Source organism: Pipistrellus hanaki (genome assembly GCF_964339955.1).
Source record: "Pipistrellus hanaki genome assembly, chromosome: 8".
Taxonomy (NCBI): Eukaryota; Metazoa; Chordata; class Mammalia; order Chiroptera; family Vespertilionidae; genus Pipistrellus; species Pipistrellus hanaki.
In genome coordinates, this window is record NC_140510.1 from 37,040,563 (window position 1) to 37,047,314 (window position 6,752).

At 39.4% G+C, this 6,752-nt stretch overlaps 1 protein-coding gene across 3 annotated transcripts in view; it reads right to left on the bottom strand.

The window, feature by feature from the left end:
- The window catches only part of ITGB6 (integrin subunit beta 6), a 122,798-nt gene extending 117,452 nt beyond the window's left edge, over positions 1 to 5,346 (bottom strand). For 2 of the 3 annotated variants that reach the window (XM_084891518.1, XM_084891517.1), the window contains exon 1: positions 4,975 to 5,346. The gene's annotated coding sequence lies outside the window, so the exon portion shown is untranslated. Of the gene's footprint in view, positions 1 to 2,168; positions 2,229 to 4,974 lie in introns of all 3 variants that reach the window. The other variant, XM_084891519.1, reaches the window with a different exon arrangement.
- Between the last annotated feature and the right edge of the window lie 1,406 nt (positions 5,347 to 6,752).

The following is a 6,752-nucleotide window of genomic DNA, read 5'->3' on the forward strand; positions in this document are numbered from 1 at the left end:
CTTTTCATTTCACGGCACATATAAACTAATACTAAAATTCTTTAGCACACTAAAAAATATACTTTTTGCTATTCTGACAAAAAATAAGTATATGATTTAGATTTATTCCCACTGGATGGCTATTGTTGTGTTAGCTGTTATTTTTTAATTTGATAATCTAAGGGAAAAGAGGTCAGTGACCATGACTAAATGGTCAGATATTTAATGCTTTTAAAATTTGTGCAGCCCACAAGTGTGCTTGCCGTAGCACACTGGTTGAAAGTCTATTTTTTAAAAAGACTTTGAATGTAAGGTCAGAACTTCCCAAAAGAAGAGAGGCAAGTATTAGATACTTTTTACCTCTCTCCCAGTACCACTGTAGCTTCTTTTTTTATTTTATTTTATTAAATTATTATCTGTGTACATATTTTAACATTGCCCCCCCCATACATACCTTCCCTCCTCAGAGTTTTGTGTCCATTGGTTGTACTTATATGCATGTATACAAATCCTTCGGTTGATCTTTTATCTCCCCCAGATCTCCCTACCCTCCCGGCTGTAATTTGACAAAGACTGCTGCAAATTTAGATCTTTCACATCCTGGATTGAGGACACAGCTCCAATTTTCAAGCAGCTTCAGTGGTTATATTAAAATTTGTTCACAAAAAGGTTTAAACTCCTCTCTTTAAGGGTTGAAGCCTAATTATCCTCTTTTGACTATAGACTGGACCTAGTGACTTGTTTATAACAAATAGAAAAAGGTAGAGACTAGGTGATAAGAGATACTGCTACTTTCTTCTCTATCTCGGATTATTCTCTCTCTGTAGAAAGGTTGCTGCCATGTCTTGATAGGCTCACACGGTGAGGAACCGAGCCTTCTGCCCACAGCATTGTGAGTGAGCCTGGTTGGAAGTGGATCCACCAGCCCCAGTCAAGCCTTCGAATGACTGCAGCCTTGACCCACATCCTAACTGCAACTATATGAGTCCCTGAACCAGAAACACCCAGCTAAGCTGCTTCTAAATTTATGAACCATATAAATGATGAGATAATAAGTCTTTGTTGTTTTAAGCCACTCAGTTTTGGTGTGATTTTCATCCTCTGGTTGGAGACCTTTCTTACCCATCCAGCTTCATGCTGTTCACACAAGGAGTAAGCATGCCCTCTCTATGTTTACCAAAGCCCCCAAATGATACAAATTATAGGATGACAGAGTCCTTGGAGATACTCCCAGAAGTCTCCTTAAGATTAGCATTGGCTCAATGCAGCTCCTTTAGGTATGATCCTTTAGCTGGTTCATAACCCAGACTGCTGGAGGAGGGACACCACCAGACATAGGTAAGAAGACTTATATGAAATATATGAATCCAGAGGAATAGCAGGTGGAAGCATATTTGACAAGTACAGACAGATTCCTATATATTGGTAAGATTCAAGGGACAACTGAAAAACAGCTAGACTCCCAGTTTTGGGAGGAAGGACTTCATTTGTCTTGTTCACTGCCTCCATCCAAGGTGTAGCACATAAACACTCAGCAACTTCTTTTTCAAATAAGATAATGAAAAAAAAAAAAGGAGAGTTTGTATAGATGAAGAGTAGGAGAAGTTTAGATATGGAGGCTAGCCAGACTTGAGAAGAGTTTTATGGTCAAAATAGTTTTCTGGGAGTCAATTTTTCTCAGCTGGTGAGTGATCCACATGTGTCCGAGCTTTGTGCAGAACTTAAGCAGGGTTGATACTTGGTTTGATAAGGAGATGCCAGAGAAGAGCGTGCGTCATGAACTTTGTCTCCCAAATGTCACCAAGGGCAAGCATAGTTTATTTAAACGTCGGCAGCCTTTTAAAGAAGTGTTTGTTTTAAGGGAAAACTTCATAGAGGAAATATCTAACCTGGAAAGGCCAATGTAGGGACCATGCTGGTAAATGAGTGTGAAGTCAAATTTTCTAAGTAAAGCCTAGATTCAAACTGGGAATTTGCAAGGATGAGCGGAGAGTATAGGGATATAATTGAGAGAAGAGATAGTCTAAAGGCATACAATATACAGTGAATATGAGCCATGCATGGTGTCTGTCTCAATTTTAACAGCCCCTTTTGTTCTAAGTATTCCAGAATTGGACTCTGCTTATTGTTGCTTATTGGGCAGCAAGCCCTGGCCCCACATGTACTTGTTCCTGACTCTTTTTCTTTACCTGAATTTCCTGGTCCTCAAGACTTTTCTAGTTCATCTCTTGGCAGAAGCATTAGTTTTCCTGAAATATAGATATGGATTCTTAGGCAACAACCCAGCTTGGAATCTGGTAAGTCAGGTTCTGTTTGATGAAGGGCATAGGTCAAAACAGGACTTGGATTAAAATACACTTTATTGGATGCAACTGGCTGCTTTGTTTATGAGATTTCTGTTTTTATTAATTACTAGGATGAAATTTATTCACTGCTTTAATTTAAGTATGGCTTATGTGGTGAACACAAAATCAATAATATAAATTTCCTACATGAAGAGTCTCACAGCCTAATGGGAGAGTTCAAAATGTGTGGTGTGTGTGGTATGTGTGTGTGTGTGTGTGTGTGTGTGTGTGTGTGTCTGTGCACGCGCAAGCTGCTTGTGGAGCCTCAGAAGAGTCCATTCAGATGCCTAAGGACCTGCTGTTCATCTCTCCTCTTCTACGTCCACTGTCATTACATTTCATCCACTTTTGCCAAGAATGCTGCCATAACTTCCAAGCCAGTCTCCCTGCCTCCAATTCACCAAAGTTGCAAAGACTGGAGGTTGGTGGATGAGGAAGGAAGTTAACTAAGCCTGAACTTTCCTGCTCAGGTATTAATTGAAGTAATTTGATGTAGTAGAGCTGTGTATACGGGTGGGCTTTGTGTTGTTAAGTAAAAGGTCAGTTTTAATATTATAATTTGACATCTATGAACCTCTTATAGGGCTCTCAAAAAGGTAGGATGTGGTAAAGGAGAGAAGAGTACCGAGAAAATTATAATTGGGAATAGTTTCATGTAACACTGAATGCCAGCGGCATGAAGGACAGTCCCAGAGCCTTCTTGTGGGAACTCCAGCTGAAAATAGCTCTCTGGGCTGGGCTGGCCGGGCTGGCAGGCCCATGTGCTCTGGCAAGGTGTGGGTGCCATTCCTGTGAGCTGGCTGCCTGGGTCCCCAGATGACCTTGGCCTATAGTTAGCTCTTACATTCAGCTGTGGCCGGTTTCCAAGGTAGCAGGAATGGCAGCTGACAACTCTAGAAGTATATTTTCTTCTCGATAGAGAAGTTCCTATAAGCAATACATTTCCCAAGAAGCTGCTCTTCCTGGTTTGGCGAAGAACTTCTGTGGTGGAAAATAAGCCAGGAGTTTTTGTAAACCTATTTAAAAAATTAATCGCTTTTCTCTTGAGTAAAATATCATGAATCTGTTGTGAAACTTAGAAGAACCAAAGTATACGTTTGAGACATGTCAAAGAATTGTCTGCTTGCAGGCTTTAGTCATTAGAGAATCTTTGCCCCTGCTGCATATTGCAATCAAGGCAAGTATTGTAGAATGCAAGGGTTCAAGGGCAGAGGAAGAACCCAACCCTAACAGGGTAGAAGCCAATGACCCCTCTTGGGATCTGAAGTTGGAATATGAAAATCTAACTTTGAGACTCTCACATAAAAGTTTACTGTAGTCACTTAGAACTCATGTCAAAACATCTGGTGTTAAGTTTGTTTTAGTACATGGTAACTGGGGAAAATATCGAGGGATTGTAATAATGGTTTTTGTTTGTAAATTGAGCTTTGGTTCCTGTGCTTTACTCAGTAAACACTAGAGGGAGTAAGTCAGATGAGGAAAAAGAACAGCAATGGAGGGAGAAAAGCATTTCTGCCTTTCATTAAGACACAGCATTTTCCCTAAGTAGGCACTAATCTTTATATTATGACCAGGTGACTTGATGCCTGAAACCTACTACCAACCAACTTTAACTGTGATATGCTGAGCCTGTTCAGAATCTGAAACCATTACTCGCTGACCATTTTAGGCAGCTCTATTCCGTCCATTTTAGGCATTTTGACAGTCAATGCAATACATCTCTATCTTTAATTTTAGATGAAACAATATTTGGATCAGTAACCTTTTATAGATTTGTGTGTGTGTGTGTGTGTGTGTGTATGTGTGTGTGTTTTACAGCACTTGTGGTCATACTTCCGGGGCTCATAGTGAACAGTAACGATACCAAGCATTTTCAGACACTTGCAAGAATAAAATGTACTGTTTGAAGAAATGTTAGATTGGAAGCCTTCCCCTCTCCACTTTCTCTGTAGTTCTCATGAATTAGCGAGCTCTACATTAGAACACCATTCTATATTCCAGAAGCTCTGAAGTTAACTGGCCCAATCTCATGCTCATGTCCATGAGAACTGATATTTGTTTTTCTTGTTTAAATTCCCAATTCCTTATTTGCTTTATCCCTCTTGAAAATGCCCAAAGAGCTATCAAAGGCTACAGTCAAATCACCTACCTAAAAAAAAAAAAAAAAAAAAAAAAAAAAAAAAAAAAAAAAAAAAAAAAAAAAAATCAACTCATCACTATCATCAGAAACAAATATCTTAAAAAGCCTCCTCGGAGATGATCCAACTAAATGTTAAAAATATTTCACTAATGAGGGGATCAATTGGGGAAAAAGAAGATATATGTAAAACTTCAGACAATAAAAACTACTAGTAATAATTCTATGAAATAGTATCTGTAAACCATAGCAGACATTTAAAGTACAACTGTTAAAGCGTGTGTGAATTTAAATATAAGAAAAATCACAATAAAACATGCTAAGTTAGTAAGGACCTGCCCTTTAACACACAGTGGGGTCAGCCTCACCTGGACGATAATACCGAGAGAGTAGAAATAACGTTAGAAACTTCCGAAGGCAGTGTCTGTCGGAAACGATCAATTACATCGACAAGGAAAGCTTAGCTCTGAAATTTGGGTTTGCATTTTGTTAGTCATGCATTATACCACTTACCTCTTGGGGCAGACCTTTAATTTCAGAGAGTGCTGAGATTCATTACGGTACCGGCTATCAAAAGTCTTTGGCAGAAATACCATTTATCCTTGTTGTGGTAATGAACAGATTTATAACATTCTGGTGTCACCATTCCTGAAAAAGCACATTCATTTGAATAGTTCTTCCACAAACATAGTGAAATATTTCACGAAGGCACATGGGTGTAGAATACTATAGAGAGATATTGCCGGTGAATGACAGAACGTCTGGTTGATTTACATGAAACCCCAAGTGCTCATATGAGAATAGGTTAGGCTTAGATTGACGAGCAAATGTGTAACCAGACTTCTGGCTGACAAATGGCAGAACTATGCCAGCGCATTAGCTTCTCTGGAGAGAGACCAAAAGTAAGAGGGGAGGATCAAGTTCATTCCATAAAGGACATTCAAACCGAATGGATGGCAGAGTAGCTGAGATATTAAGCACATATAGATTTTAATACCCCAAAACTGTACAGGGCCAGTTTAGACTTGAGCTGGCATCCAAGTCAATGACCAAACTTCAATCAGATTTTCCTGAACCATTTGTGTTTATATTTACATTCATTCAGAAAAATCCTGGTGTTTTCAAGATAAGTCTATTTTATTGGCAGCTTTGGTTTAAAGCCATCAGCCTGTAAACATGGTTTGTTTGGGTAACTAGAAAATGAAAATAAAAACTGATGAGATTAGTGTTAAAAATAGTGCCAAGCACTAAATGGTCCAGATTGGATTTGATTGGGCACAGTGAAGGACAGAGACATCCACGCAGCTTTTGTGAAGAAGGATGAAGTGTTTGGATCAGACTCTTCTTTCCAGCCTGAGGCTGAAAGTTCAGGAATTTTGGCCTGCCATCAAGGAAGTGGCATGATAGTCACGGGAGATATTGTCCCTGGAATTTTCTTTGGTGTGCCAGGACCGCTGCTCAGCACAGCAGGGCATCATCTCATTTCATTCTGCCCACCACATTACGGGGTTTATTTATCTTGCTCGATGCATGATGGCGAGGTTCAGAGAGATTAGTTGACCTGTCCAACATCATGCTACACTGCTTCTTGAACGTCTGATGAACAGTACTGATGGAGGTTTAGTAGCTTAAAAGGCCTGTGACATTTGAGTAGTATAGAAGCAAGAGCAAAAAGCCAGGAGGCCTGGGACTGAATCCTGACTCAAGCATTTACTGGCTGTGTGATATCAGAAAAATTCCTAACCTCTCTGAATGGTCTCCTTATCTATAAAGAATGTGTATGTGCTCTGGCTGGTATGGCTCAGTTGATTGGGCGTTGTCCTGTGCATGGAAAGGTTGCAGGTTTGATTCCTGGTCAGGGTACATGCCCATGTTTTGGGCTCAGTCACAAGAGGGGGTGTGCAGGAGGCAGGTGATCAATGCTTCTCTCTCACACTGATCTTTCTCTCTTTCTCTCCTTTCCTCTGTCTCAAAAAATAAATAAAAAAATAAATAAAATAAAATAAAATAAAATACCTTAAAAACAAAAAAGGAATGTGTGTTTTGTGTTTGTGGTGAAGTATTAGAAGATTTTAATACCACCTTTTATTTTGAACCTTCTAACCTGTAATTACATAAGTCATCAAGGGGCTTTTAATTCCCTGCCATTGTGGTAGATGGTTGGTCTTTTGCTCTTTAAGTGAACTCAGATATGAGGAAATGCTTCTATTTGAAATTCAAAAACGGACTTAATTTCTGCCATAAAGATATTATTCCTTTCCTGCAAAGTCCATTTCCTCTATGGGTTACCA